The sequence below is a fragment of the Littorina saxatilis genome, linkage group LG2 (genome assembly GCF_037325665.1).
Source record: "Littorina saxatilis isolate snail1 linkage group LG2, US_GU_Lsax_2.0, whole genome shotgun sequence".
Taxonomy (NCBI): domain Eukaryota; kingdom Metazoa; phylum Mollusca; class Gastropoda; order Littorinimorpha; family Littorinidae; genus Littorina; species Littorina saxatilis.
This window is the reverse complement of record NC_090246.1, coordinates 56,997,778-57,013,676: the sequence shown is the minus strand read 5'-3', so window position 1 is coordinate 57,013,676 and position 15,899 is coordinate 56,997,778. Positions and strand designations below refer to the sequence as shown.

Genomic DNA, 15,899 nt, shown 5'->3' with positions numbered 1-15,899 from the left:
GACGTATACCCTTTTAGCATTGATTCATTCATTCATTTATTCCTTCATTTATTCATTCAATCATTCATTTATTCATTTGTTCATTCATTCATTCATTCATTCATACATGTATACAATTATTTATTCATTCAATGATTTATGTATCCAGTGACTAATTTATTGATTGACTTTTTATTTATTGATTGATAGGTTGGTTGGTTGGTGTGTGTACGTGTATGTTTGTTTGTTTGTTTGTGTGTGTGTGTGTGTGTGTGTGTGTGTGTGTGTGTGTGTGTGTGTGTGTGTGTGTGTGTGTGTGTGTGTGTGAGTGTGTATGCACGTTCGCATGTTTATGCGCATGTGAGTGTTTATGTCCATAATTTCAAGTGTTCAGAGTATCTACTTGTCGTTTAGACGCAGCTGTTTCTATTAGGAAATACAGTCGAACCTGTTTATATGGACCACCCAAGGGACCAAACACAAACGGTCCTTATAGAGAGGTGGACGTAATGAAAAGGTATATCATATTGGAAATAGCCCCGTTGGGGTTATTTTGAAATAGTAAATAACGGTCAGGTGGTCGCAGGTGGTCGCAGGTGGTCGCAGATGGTCGTTATTAAGAGGTGGTCGTCCGGGCATGTTCCACTGTACATGGCTTTCTAAGGTAATAGTGACAGAAAGAAAGAGGAAACGTTATTTGGTACTTTATAGTGATAGAAGGTTTTTATTACCAGAAAGATTGAACGCTTCCATCACGTGTAAACACTGTACTTGCAGAAAGAAAGTGTGTGTGTGTGTGTGTGTGTGTGTGTGTGTGTGTGTGTGTGTGTGTGTGTGTGTGTGTGTGTGTGTGTGTGTGTGTGTGTGTGTGTGTTTTAACTCTCAATAATATCAACACACATTGAACATTTTTAACAAAGTGTTTTGGACTTAATATTGACAGCTGGCAGGAGAAGAAAAAACATGGACAGATAAAAAGAAAGATAGATAGATAGATAGATAGATAGATAGATAGATAGATAGATAGATAGATAGATAGATAGATAGATAGATAGATAGATAGGTAGATAGATAGATACTGAACACAATAAAAGTTCAACACCACCCAAAATAGATAGAAACTAGATTCGGTGAGCAAACGCTCTTCTTTTCAAAAGGGTGCTGTTTTTGTTTGAGTTAGCTCATGGTACTTTGACAATTAAAGCAGATTAATGAACCAAAAGAGACCTAGCACAAGGTTATTGTGCCCTGGAAACACGCACACAACTTTCGCAACACTGAGAAACATTTATTGCTGGACGGATATTCACTTTGATCATACGTAGATTACTCTGGGATTGCGGTTTTTCGTGTTAAATCAGATAGTCGGTACCTTCTCAAACATTTTCAGAAATCATGACATGACAATTCTGAATGCGGCCAAAAAACTATTTTGGCCAGTTTTCGACCCAAAAAATAGCAACTCTTGTCTCAATGATGACTCAATCTCAGCCATTGTGCTTCTGCAGTAAGGCCAATAACTCTTCACGTACGTCGCGGGTTCTCGATGTCTCAGGGGTGCCATAAAAGAAAAGCAAAGCAATGCCGGATTGCTTGCATTTCCAGAATGACAGACCCCATCGCTTGACAAGATTCCACAGATTCTGGAAGCGATGTTTTGAGCTCAGAGGCATTGAATGACACCCCGTCTCTCTCATCCTATCTGTCCGCGTCTTTTTACATTTAGTCAAGTTTTGACTAAATGTTTTAACATAGAGGGGGAATCGAGACGAGGGTCGTGGTGTATGTGTGTGTGTGTGTGTGTGTGTCTGTCTGTCTGTCTGTGTGTGTGTGTAGAGCGATTTAGAGTAAACTACTGGACCGATCTTTATGAAATTTTACATGAGAGTTCCTGGGTATGATATCCCCAGATGCTTTTTTCATTTTTTCGATAAATGTATTTTATGACGTCATATCCGGCTTTTTGTAAAAGTTGAGGCGGCACTTTCACACCCTCAATTTTCAATCAAATTGATTGAAATGTTGGCCAAGCAATCTTCGACAAAGGCCGGACTTCGGTATTTCATTGCAGCATGGAGGCTTACAAATTAATTAATGACTTTGGTCATTAAAAATCTGAAAATTGTAATTAAAATAATTTTTTTATAAAACGATCCAAAATTACTTTTATTTTATTCTTCCTCATGTTCTGATTCCAAAAACATATAAATATGTTATATTCAGATTAAAAACAAGCTCTGAAAATTAAAAATATAAAAATTATGATTAAAATTAAATTTCCCAATCGTTTTAAAAACTATTTCATCTTATTCCTTGTCTGTTCCTGATTCCAAAAACATATAGATATGATATGTTTGGATTAAAAACACGCTCAGAAAGTTAAAACGAAGAGAGGTACAGTAAAGCGTGCTATGAAGCACAGCGCAACCGCTACCGCGCCAAACAGGCTCGTCACTTTCACTGCCTTTTGCACGGTAGCGACGGACTGCGTTCAGTTTCATTCTGTGAGTTCCACAGCTTGACTAAATGTAGTAATTTCGCCTTACGCGACTTGTTTTTTACTTCCTTGATGAGTGAGTAACGTTCGGAGCTGGAACAGAATAGATTTTTCCGAATGTTCTTGTGTGTGTTCAGTGAGTGTGTGTGTGTGTGTGTGTGTGCCAGGTGTGAGTGTGCGTGCGTGCGTGCGTGTGCCGTGAGTGTGTGAGTGAGTGTGTGTGTGTGTGTGTGTGAGTGGTGTGTGTGTGTGTGTGTGTGTGTGTGTGTGCGCGCGTGCGTGCGTGCGTGTGGTAAGATAGGCCTTTTTTGCAGTTGTGTCATGCGGTGAATGAGAAATGGATTGTTTTTGTAGGTCTTGAAGAAAGTTGGTATCGTGGTTCATGCCAAAAGATTGAAAGATAAAGGTTTTGGAATGTCGGTGTCACACACACATAGACACGCACAAACGTGTGCACGAAGAGACGCACATTATCAGAGACAGAGAGACAGAGAGAGAGAGAGAGAGAGAGAGAGAGAGAGAGAGAGAGAGAGAGAGAGAGAGAGAGAGAGAGAGAGAGAGAGAGAGTCGCTTTGACGCTTTGAGAGTTTATTGTCCTCGATTTTGGGGGGACACCTGTAAAAAAAAAAGTGTATCCGAAAAATATGCCACATAGCCAAGTGGGGGGCCTTTAATGGCATAGAAAGTTGGAATGAATTGATACGGGAATGAATGCTTAAAGATAGTATACCTAAGGCGCCATTTTGGAAAGTTTTCTTACGATTTGGACTTTAAAAAGTTCAAGGGACATTCGCGGTACTGTGATTTAGAAACACCTGCAATGATTTGCTCACAACTGCTCCGAAACTATGCCAAATAATTAAATACATTTTTATCAGCGAGCGGTGTTCTTCGCCCAGCTCTCCTGTGTCTGGAGCCGAATTCCGTACGTCATTATATAATTTTAGTCCCCATAGGCACCTATTCGTCAAAGCAGATTAAGACCGTTGGATTGAGGTGGTCATACTTACAGTCCAGCAAACGAACGCATATTCCGTGCCATACAGAACTTAAACGCTTCGCATAATAGAAAGAAACACACAGTCCGTTGGAGAATTGCACGATCTAAAATGACTACCAAATACAGCATTCAGATTTGAAAAATAGAACGCTTAAACACTAAGTCTAAGACCCTCCTCGTGTGTGTTGTCATCTATTCAACACCCAAAACGAACTTTGTAGCTCTCGACTCAATTTCAAATCTGTATCTCCAGGAATAGCGCATGAAATATTCAGGGGCGAAAGGTAGACCAAAATTATGACCAGCGCAAAAAGGCGTCACAATGAGAATTACAGTCTGGGATTTCCACTTAAAACACAGCCGTTTTCAATTTGAGTAACTCAGCGCTCAAACGTTTATTTTAAATTATTTCTGATGTGTTGTCACATAATTACAACCCCAACCCCTAACAGTATAGTTCTTCGGCCGATGAGAGACAGTTTTCTTGTTAGACATTATCACTTTAAGTTGGTGTACAAAAATGGGTGCACTAATTTGTTGTTGCCGAGTTTAGATCAGTTTACAGGACAGAAGGAGAGAAAGAATGAAGCTATACACAAGGAGTCAACCACCCTAACCAACAAACCTACAACCAGATAAAAACATTGCACCACATTCTTCACACTCCCGGGAGAAAACAGGAAGAAAAATAAGCACATCTCCACACATTGGGATCAACAAACCTAGACCTACATCTACCAAAATAAACTGGTTTCTAAGAACCACAACCTATGGGTACTTTACTGTTACAGGCTGTCTTTGACTCACCATCTTAGATATATCTATATATATGTCCACGCTCTACATGGAAAAGATCATCCCACCACTTGGTCACATACCATAATTCAACAGCCTGGATGCTCTCTGTACAGAAACCGGCACGGTTGGCCTAGTGGTAAGGCGTCCGCCCCGTGATCGGGAGGTCGTAGGTTCGAACCCCGGCCGGGTCATGCATAAGACTTTAAAATTGACAATCTAGTGGCTGCTCCGCCTGGCGTCTGGCATTATGGGGTTAGTGCTAGGACTGGTTGGTCCGGTGTCAGAATAATGTGACTGGGTGAGACATGAAGCCTGTACATGTGCTGCAACTTCTGTCTTGTGTGTGGCGCACGTTATATGTAAAAGCAGCACCGCCCTGATATGGCCCTTCGTGGTCGGTTGGGCGTTAAACAAACAAACAAACAAACAAACAAACAAATCTCTGTGCAGAGTGGGAATATTTTGATGAATTAATTTCTTGACGGACAACAGAGGTTTTTTTTTTTTATCAAACTCATTCCTGAAACAATTCCACTCTGCATGGGAAGAAGTCCGAGTGTTGGTATGTGTCCCATTCAGTAGAGATGATCTTGCCAGATCTAAAATGATGAGTCGGACCGTTTCCACGAGAAGGACTGTGCCTTTAAAGTGCTGTTCACATGGCAGACTTTCAACCATCTTTACCCCAACTTTCAAGCGATTTTTGTTGGCGCCAAGTCTGTCGAATATTGCTACCCTCGCGAACAGCGCAAATGCTTTTAAGAGCACCTTTATAAGCTTTGCTTGTTGTGCTCCATTTACTAATTGATTGTATGCGGCTTTGTTGTATGTAATTTTGCTGAATAAAATTGTTTAAACCAACAGCGCAAATGCTCAAACTAGTTTCAAGCACCGATTTCGCCAGACTTGCAGTAATAACGAGAATAAAATGAATACGTCGTTTTCATTGGCTAGAGCTCACCAATCGGTAAGCGCGATAAGAGAGGTCTGCGCAAAAAAGTGCACCAAGTCGCTGACAAGTCGAGCAGCGCTCAACTGAGTTTTCGAGTCGCGGCTAAATCTGTCCTAAATCGAACCTAAATCGCTGGGGCCGTTCACATGGCAGATTTTTTGCCGACTTGGCCTCAGCGACTCGGGAGCCATGTGAACCGCACTTAACCCGTGTGAGGTCCGCGATGACACCGAGGGAAGCGTTCACGGCTACGCTCAAGTAAGAGTGTAACAGTTTTAATCTATGACGCGCATGATGGCGTCACGATTAGATTTGCAGGTGGCGCCACCTGACGTAGGCAGTTCACCAGAAATTCCCAATGGTAGGCATGTCACAGATGCTTTCAGGTGCGAACTGATCGGAACTGCCCGTGTTGAACTGAACCATCGCGCTGAACAGGGTATGATCTGGTGATTACGGGGGGGGGGGGGGGGGGGGGGGGGGAGGGACGAGGGGGTCATAAAACGTCAGGATTTATTGCAAAGAAAGAAACAAAAACATGCAAAGAAAAACACAAACGGAAACAAAAAGTGGCCAGAAAAAAGTTGACACTCTGAGAAGAAAAAAGGAAACAAATACGGCAAAATAAAGAATACCCCCATTCCACACATCCGTTCTAGCTTCCGCCACAACAATGTGACGCTGCGCAAACGGCCGTTTTTGGCATCTTTGAGCAGCGTCTGACCGTACTGGCAGCCGTCCTCAGGACGGTTGGGAACGGAAGCTAGAACGGATGTGTGGATTGCGGGTATGACAACTCAGTGTGTGATAGCGCTAGCGTTGCGTTACCATTGCATTAAATTCCATTAACGATCCATGAGTTCCGTTGCCGATGTGTTAAGGTTCCATTACCGTTCATTTGGAACGGGCGGGGAATGGCTAAAATTTTGGACATGCAGCCCGAACTCACCCGTCCCAACCGTTCCTACTGTTCAAAGGAGTTCCGTTAACGTCCAGTGGCGTTCCATTATGGTCCCCTCCCGATCCCTCCCATTCCCTTGCCGTTCCTTGGTCGCTACGTAAACGGGACCTAGAACGGATGTGTGGAATGGGGGTATAAAGGGGACAAAAATGTGGCAAAGAAATTAAACTACCTCACAACAAGTGGCGGGAAATAGATTCACCTAAGACGTGTTGCAAACAGAGGCAATGCGAAGTTCGGTGTTGCTCTTTACATGAATGCTAAAAAATACCTGCTGGGATTTTCCCAAATGCCAAGGCAACAGGCTTGCAGCAGCCTTGCATAGAATGTAATGTATATCAACTACCTGAATGCGTAAAAAGGAGGGGAACAAACCCCAAAGAAAATATTTAAAAAAAGAAAGAAAATTTAAATCTTCTTAATTAATATGTCGACAAATAAATTCATTATAAATCAGAGCTTACTTGGTTAAAGCGTTCTGGAAAATGGCAGTTTGAATAAAAATTTAATCTGAACCAACGTTGATGACCATTCCGAAACCTTAACATAAATTAAGATGACAGGTAAATTCGTAGAATCCTGCCAGAAAGTGCAGTCAGTTGTGTCACAATGAATGCACTGTAAAGCATTTTGTCATCACTTTTAAACCCCTCAGACAAGATTTTGTCCATGTCCTTGACATATTCAGAAACGTCCTAAATCCTTCTTTAAGCGTCACTACCGAGGCTGTATCCAAAATAAACCTGCAGACTCGAGTCTGGAACTCTGTTTTGCCTTGTGTGTGGCCAACAACTAACACTGCCACTGGTCACTAACAACTGAAACTGAAGACTAAATTCACCGCTGCTCTGTTGACTTTCAGTCTCTTCATTTATTTTCCTTGGGCAAAAACTGACCCCTCAGTCTCCACTCCCTCTCGACCTTAAAGATCCCTCCTCTCTCATCTTCAACACAGTCAGGCAGGTGCAGGCAGGTAGGCAAAGGTGTCGATACACTTACCTGTGCCAAGAATCACACCTGCCCCGTCGCTACCTGTATTTCTTTGTCTTTGATTGTGCCGCGGATCGGTACGGCCTGCAGATACTCGCAGACAAATGGCCGAGGTTTCCACAGACGTGTGTATTTTGATTGCCAGGGAGGGAAAACAAAAAGCTCTACGGGGGACACATACCTGTCGTGGTTGGAGGAAAGGGGATAGCGTTGAAAATGTCTCGGGGAGTACGGTGTGCCGTGATTTCAAGGTGTGCGAAAGTTATTGCGAAATGGGTTGTGTTCTTTCCCGAAGGATGGTTTTGTTTGCTTGATAAGAGCGGAACAAACAAGAAGGAAGGAAGTAAGTAAACAAAATAAATAGTTCGTGGGGGTGCGAAAAGCAACACTGTCTTTATCCTTCTGGGATCAGGAGTTGCAATTAATAGTGCACAACAAACTATTCTTGAGTATACAGTGAGCAACATTTCCCCCCGAATACTGAGATGAAATAGATCTAGACAGTGAAGAAGATTAATCACATTATTTTAATCGCAAAGATGTGCGTAAGCATTTTTTTAAAAATCGATTCACGATTAACACCGGAAATTATTTTTGAAAATCATGTTGTTTTGCGATTTTGTTAGTCTGAAGTTTTATTAATTAAAAACAAATTATTGTTTATTTTCTTTGATATAAGGTAGACAGCCATACATTATGATGCGAATATTGTTTTTAAAAAGATCAATATATGATGACATATGATCATTTTGATGCTACACATGTTGACACGTATATTTTTTTCACGTATGACTATTTTTAGTCCTTTTGTAAAATGTAAAAGTTTTTGTGAACCGCATGTAAATGAGAGAGTATGTGTGCAAACAGAAATTACAGTTACCATGTTTGTTATCTTGTGTTTTATTAATTGAATAACATTTTTGGGAAAAAAAAGAAGATCTAGACAGTGGTGCATTAGCATTTTGACGACGTGAGAAAAAAAAACATTATCATAATAACATTAACAAGATAAAAACAAAAGAGATCTCAAGTGCTGTTCTCAGCGATACTAGAAGCATGAAGTTGTCTGATAACTTAAAGGCAGAGTAAGCCTCCCGTAAACCATCACAGATACGGTCAGGCTTTTACACACAGTACAAACACCCTTTCATTTAAACACTCACCAATTGAGAACATCCTAGGTGCCCTCCGTAAAGAGCGAACAATTTTCAAAGAATTTATTTTTGCGTGGTTTATCTTACCCCTGAGCCATCGTGAACCCGTGTGATCCAGTTTTCCTTTTTCACAATGCAGTCGTCAGTTAGTCATGAATGCGACTCGATGTGAGCTTATCTACAATAGCACGTTTTTTATGCACGAAACAACGGCTGTGGTTCACAAGAACTCTAGCGATGGCTTTTGACTGTTGAGAGGAACGGCGATTTGCACTGATAAACCTTCGTCTGCTACGACCCTTGCGTGACCCTGCTTCCGGGCTTTTCTTTTTTTTAAACTTTCACAACTTCGAATTGTTCTGATCTTGTCTTGATGAAAAACGAATTCTTTTATGATTAAAGAATGTTTGTGTAACAAGCTGTCAATTTATTATTTAGATTTTAAAAGTTAGGTCTAGCGCAAAAACGAGGCGCCGTTGTTGTTAACGAACAAGTCTACGAAAATAAATTCTTTGAAAATGTCTCACGCTCGACAGAAAGCAGCCAGGATGTTCCCGTTCGGTGAGCGTTCAAATGGAAGTATGGTTGTACTGTATTTAGACGCTCGGGGAGCTCTGTGATGGTTTACGGGAGGCTTACTGTGCCTTTAAGCTAAGGAAGGCAAAGGAGAAGAAAAAAAACTTGACTAAATGTAATGAGGTTTTCGCAACAGTTTTCTTACATTTTGAGGGTGAATGGACGAGACCAGAACAATCATATTTAGGTGGATTAAAAAAAACTTAAAAAAACGAAAGGAACTTTTTCTAAATAAATTAGCCTATGTTGCGAGAAAAAAAGACAGAAGCGCTCTCCACTACACCGCAACAGGTTATACCGATACAGAAATTCACAGTCTTTTTATCAGTTGAAATCAACAACAACAACAACAACAACAACAACAACAACAACAACAACAACAACAACAACAACAACAACAACAACAAATTCTAAATGCGAAACAACATTGAAGAACAAGAGCTCGTTATGACTGAATGAAGAAAAACAACAACAATCTTTGTTATCCTAAAAGCAATTCTTTTCTGGATCGGAATAAAAAAAGAACTAGCAGAAAATACAAAAATCTATGATGTAAAGAGAGCGTCCATTTAAAAAAAAATATATTTTTATTTTATTTGTATCGGTTCCTGAAGCCTTCCTCATTGTTTTCTCTTGTTCTTAATTCTCCTTTCCTATCCTGTTCATACACTTGATCGAATTTGTTCGGTCGAATGCCACCGGATTCGTAGTGATACGGCACTGCGTTTGTGTTAACCTTGATTGAAGATCGGAGAAAGCCTGATCTATCACTTGCAATCTTGGTGTCAGCTTCTGGGTTTAAACCCTGGCAGAGACGCAATAAGGTTAACATACTGAGAAGAGCTTGTTTTGACAGAGAAATTAAAGGAAGAGCCAGTATGTGATGTTAGAATTATTTTAAATGGTGTAATTAGGATTTGGTTTTATATTAAGTGTGTTGCTTGTTCACTTTGATTTCTTCGATAAGCTCAGACGTTCACACACGTACAATTTCACACACTTGCACAATTACACACACACACACACACACACACACACACACACACACACACACACACACACACACACACACACACACACACACACACGCACACACACACACATACACACACACACGCACACACACACACACACACACACACACACACACACACACACATACTCACACTCACACACACACACACAAACTTTTGTGTGTGTTTTATTTTTTTTATTTTTTTTTGCATTGTAATTGTGAAGCGATCGGTATATGACTTAAGCTGCAGAAAATCAATCAACTATGACTAATTCAGCGACTGCGTGCGATGAGGACATATTGGTATTGGTTTTAGTTGGGTTATGTTGAGTTTGTTGGCATGGTGATGGTTTTGTAACAAAATTCTGACTCGCTACAGCTGGATGTCTGGCTTTACATCCTTCCATGTGTTCAAGTGGACAAGTGTTCATGGCGTATGTACATTCGTAGACGGATCCGAGTTGATTCAGGTGATGGTTTACACGATTAAAGATATCCCTATCTTTCTTCTTAAAGGCACAGTAAGCCTCCCGTAAACCATCACTGAGCTCCCCGAGCCTCTACATACAGTGCAAGGATACTTCCATTTGAACGCTCACCAAACGGGAACATCCTGGCTGCTTTCTGTCGAGAGTGAGACATTTTCAAAAAAATTATTTTCGTGGACTATCCGAACGGACTATCAGGCTTTTGATGCTAGACCTAACTTTTAAAATCTAAATAATGAGTTGACAGCTTGTTACACAAACATTCTTAAATCATAAAAGAATTCTTTTTTTCATCAAGACAAGATTAGTACAATTCGAAGTTTTGAAAGTTTGAAAAAAGAAATGCCCGGAAACGTGTCACGCAAGACGTCTTTCTCGTAGCAGACGACGGTTCTGCATAGCGCCCGTTCCTCTGAACGGTCAACCGCCACCGCTCTAGTTCGTGTGACTTGCAGCCGTTTGTTGCGTTTTAGTTTCAGAGGTACACAATAACGAGTCGCATTGAAATCACAAACTGTGAAAAAAAGGAAACTGGATCACACGGGTTCACGATGGCTCAGGGGTAAGAAAAACCACGCAAATATAAATTCTTTGAAAATTGCTCGCTCTTTATGAACTGAGGGCACCCAGGATGTTCTCAAGCGGTGAGTGTTTAAATGAAAGGGTATTTGTACTGTTTGTAAAAGCCTGGCGGTGTCTGTGATGGTTTACGGGAGGCTGATTGTGCCTTTAATGTACCATACACGTAACGCTGTGGATTCTGCTGGCCCATAAAACAGCAGTGTTTGGAGACGCCCTGAACTGTGCTTCCGTCCGGAAGTGAAGCTAAAAGTACACAAGAAAACACGCTCAAAAGATTGCGAACTTTATGCACACAGAGGGAAAAACGATCATGTTGTCACGTCATTGACCGACTCTGGCCTGAATGTACAGGGAACAAACTGTGTTGTAACCGATGGATTGAGGGAAAGAGTGAGTGAAGGCGGAGACGGAGTTTTTGTTTTGTAACAGAAGTAACCATGTGGATTCCACTTTTCTCCGTCATTTTAACGTCTACAACTTACCATCTGTGATTTTGATTTCGGGGGTTGTCTATGGGTCTCGGGTCCATCAGTTTAACTCTTTCTCGTTAAAAAGTAAGTATTAAAAAGTAAGCTATTAAAAAGTAAGCTATTTGCTCATACCGTGGGGCGTTATGGGTGGTATTTTCAACAATCTATGTGATTTCAGCACAAACAGACCCATAACAAAGGTCTACATTGTTAATGAAAAACATACAGGTTTACACTCTTTCTGATGATGAGGAGATAATTCAGAGACAAAAACGAAGATTATATGGCTTGTTCAAAGCTACAAAATAACAGTTTGGTTACAGTGCTTTAGAATGGCTGTTGATACATAGGCTTTGCAATTTGTTTGGAATCAACAAGTCTTGTAGGCAAACAGCGTCATAATCTTGACAGTTCAATATTTACTCACAGAGCTGAGTTTTGTCAACAGCATAATCAGCATATGGCTGCTCGGTTTTCGTAATTTAGTCTCCAAACATGCCATAACAAAATTGTTATTTGTGTATCTACAGGATTTTGCTGCAGAATGGTTTGCATTGAACTCTGCTCCCCTGTACTACTTAACAACAAGGGTAACGACAACAAAAACAACAAACAGATATAGTGAATCCGAACAGCACTCTTTTATCTATTTGTAATGGTTGTAACCTTTGATTCTGTTGCGCAGTTTTGAAAGGATTGCATCATTTTGCCGCATTTGCTGTGCATAAGGAATGGGGTGGAGAATCGTACCCTACACAAGTTGTCAGCGATGGTAGCCGACAGACAGACAGACAGGCAGAGGCAGCCACGGGGTTGGAGAGAATAAGACAGAGAGAGTAACAGAACAAAACAAAGACAGACGGACAGACAGACATATGCTCCCCCCCCCCCCCCCCCCCGCCAAAACTGAGTAGCAAAAATGAAAAAGAAAGTGATGGCCTACGTGCCGCCGACACGAGCGCTAAGAGAACCCCTGATGAGAACATAAGCGTGGTGAAAAAAAAGGAGGTGCATCTTTACTGCCAGCCTTATCGCCGTGTTTTTCTCCGCTCGCTTGATAAATTCGCTCACCGGATACGCTGAATGATGACGCTTGTTCGCGCCTTGGTTCACGTTTACCCAACAAAAAACGCTCTGTTTTCTTCGTCATTTTTTTTTTTTTTGGGGGGGGGGGGGGGGCTGAAGGGATCTTTTGCTACTGATGCATCCTTGCGTAAGGTATGATGCAATCGAAACAACCTGTCTACACTCGCTTAAAGGGAAGGTTCTCAACACGTTCTGGAGTAGATTCCACTGCGGCACATTTAAGAGAAGAAAGACCTACACCTTTGCCATAATCTTTATTCTGGTATGCTTCATGTACTCGATTTTCTTTCTGGAGTTCGATTGCTGTTCAGACTGTAACCTTCAGTATTAAATGAATTCGATTCACATCAATTTGTTGCGCTGGATGTTGTTTCAAGCACGCAGATTCTGCCTTCTAAGTATCATGGATGTTCTTCGCAAGCGGTATATAGTAAACGTCAGCAGTAAGCTGTTCATCCCAGACTTGAGGGGTAACTTTAGCCTTAAGACATTGCAGAGTTCCAGAAGCACTACGTGTAACCAAGACGTGTACGTGTGGACTTTGACGTCACCCATAGGCGTCCAAGAGACTTGGTCCACATACACACGACGTGCAGATCCTGGTAAAATGTTTGGTGTAAATGATACCTTTGATGACGTAACACGAATATATACATGCACGTTACAACAACAAACAAACAAAAAACAACACTTAGTGGACCTATTCAATGTCACATAGACAAGAAGAACCTGGCCCTGTCTTTGTTGCACTATACACAACCATATCCCCGAATGCACTTCAACGCAAACGATAAACACATGGACTAAACATGGAATAAAGATCAAAATAGGTTAACAAATAAAAATAATTTTTTTTATAAAACATACTTTTGTCATCAGTGAAAAAATAAATTAAGTTAGCGAATAATTTCACCGAAAGGAAGACTTTTTGAAACAAGGCCTGTCGCTATAATAAATAATACAAAAATAAATGCTTACAAGGGAGAAAGAAGGTAAAAGAAACTCTTCAGAACCTAGCCACACAAAAAAACCTCTTTGAAGGCGTTTACACTGAGGCTTATCTTTCCTTTAGATAATCGACAGAACACGTCGTCTTTTCTGTGAACTCTGTATTTTTTCGTTGTTGGTGATCTCTTTTCAATCTCTCTATCTTTGACAAGCACTGACAAGAATCGGATATGTCGTTTTTTCCTGTTTTAAAGTGTTGACATATAGCATGGAATATTTACTGTGTTAGTGTTATCGGGTTTGTGAACGGGCATGTCAGTCTGAATATTAAAGTGATGATAAAAGGCCAGGCTCACTCTGTATGTCTGTCTGTCTGTCTGTCTGTCTGTAAATCTGTCTGTTTGTCTGTCTGTCTGTCTGTCTGTCTGTCTGTCTGTCTGCCTGCCTGTCTGTCTGTCTGTCTGTCTCTCTCTCTCTCTCTCTCTCTCTCTCTCTCTCTCTCTCTCTCTCTCTCTCTCTTGCACTATCTATCTCTCCGACTTGTTAAGAATTACATTTAGGCAAGTTTTGTTTTTAGCCTCTTGTCGATGCAATGAACTCACATTCAACTGATGCTCCGTTTGGGTTTGTGCAGTGTGACAGAGTAGGCTACGTCAATTAGTTACGCCTCCGTTTGGTTTTGTGCAGTGTGACAGAGTAGGCTACGTCAATTAGTTACGCCTCCGTTTGGTTTTGTGCAGTGTGACAGAGTAGGCTACGTCAATTAGTTACGCCTCCGTTTGGTTTTGTGCAGTGTGACAGAGTAGGCTACGTCAATTAGTTACGCCTCCGTTTGGTTTTGTGCAGTGTGACAGAGTAGGCTACGTCAATTAGTTACGCCTCCGTTTGGTTTTGTGCAGTGTGACAGAGTAGGCTACGTCAATTATTTACGCCTCTGTTTGGTTTTGTGCAGTGTGACAGAGTAGGATACGTCAATTAGTTGCGCCTCCGTTTTTGGTTTTGTGCAGTGTGACAGAGTAGGCTACGTCAGTTAGTTACGTCTCCGTTTGGTTTTGTGCAGTGTGACAGAGTAGGCTACGTCAATTATTTGCGCCTCCGTTTGGTTTTGTGCAGTGTGACAGAGTAGGCTACGTCAATTAGTTACGCCTCCGTTTGGTTTTGTGCAGTGTGACAGAGTAGGCTACGTCAATTAGTTACGCCTCCGTTTGGTTTTGTGCAGTGTGACAGAGTAGGCTACGTCAATTAGTTACGCTTCCGTGTCAGTCAACATTCAGTTTTTACCTGTTTCCGGTTTTTTCGTGCACGAGTAGGACAGAGTGGAAAGAGAGAGGACTACACGTCCAAATAATACTGGCAGTAATCGATCTGTTGCGTCGAATCTTGCAGTCAAAAAATTAATAATCAAAATGATACTTCCGGTTCGCCTTATCTTGTTCAGGCATTCATTGAATCAACATTCACCGGAAACAAACAAGCAAGCAAACAATTACCACTCCCTACCCCATAATTATGCCCCCGTCCTAAAAATCAAGCATGTAAAACACACATACAAAAACAAGCAAACAAACGAAAACAACAATAAAACAAACAAAAACAAAAAGTACACAGAAAAGGGCTGAAGAAAGAAAAGAACGAAGAAACGCAACATATACAATATAGCCACACACGAAAACCACAAACAGAATTCAAGTCAGCGGAAATGTCCCACTTACGTAACACAGGTAACGAAGTGTGAATTTTCACATAATTTACCAGAAACAAAAATAGTTTAACAAATCTTCCGAGTGTGTGTGCTTTTTCAGTTTAAGATAGTATTTTGAAAAGTTTCTGAGAGATCCTTCAGTAATGGCACAGTAATGTCTTTTGCCAGAAAACATAAAAAGTATGGTAACTCACTTTAATCAAAGTCAAACATTTTCCTTGGCTTCTCTTCAAAGTTACGCATTTTTGTGACAGAAAAGGCGCAACACAAGCATGTGTTTAACGTAAACCTTGTTTGTCGCAAGGGTTTTACAATTTTGTTGAAAATGAGATTTCGCGAGAGAAAAAATGTGCCTAGTTTACAAAGTTCCCAAAATAGTGTACTGGTTTCCAAAAAGAAATCTCATTACAGAGGGCAAGCGACCGTTTTGCAACACAAAACATTCCGTCACTAATTCCAAACAGCGTCAAATGACCAATTTCCCCCTGATGCAAATCATTTGAATGTCAGACATTTACCAGAGTCACATGCAATTTGAGTTTGTGTGTAAAGTGGGTGTGTGTGTGTGGGGGGGTGGTGTGGAGTTGATGAATGGGGTAGGGTGTGTGTGTATGTGTGTGTGTGTGTGTGTGTGTGTGTGTGTGTGCTCTTGCGTGCTCATCTGTATGTATGCACGTGTCTATCTGTCTGTGTGTCTGGCC

At 41.1% G+C, this 15,899-nt stretch overlaps 1 protein-coding gene across 1 annotated transcript in view; it reads left to right on the top strand.

Moving 5' to 3' along the window:
• The window catches only part of LOC138959326 (noggin-1-like), a 35,671-nt gene that overhangs the window by 1,767 nt on the left and 18,005 nt on the right, over positions 1-15,899 (top strand). The window lies entirely within an intron of this gene.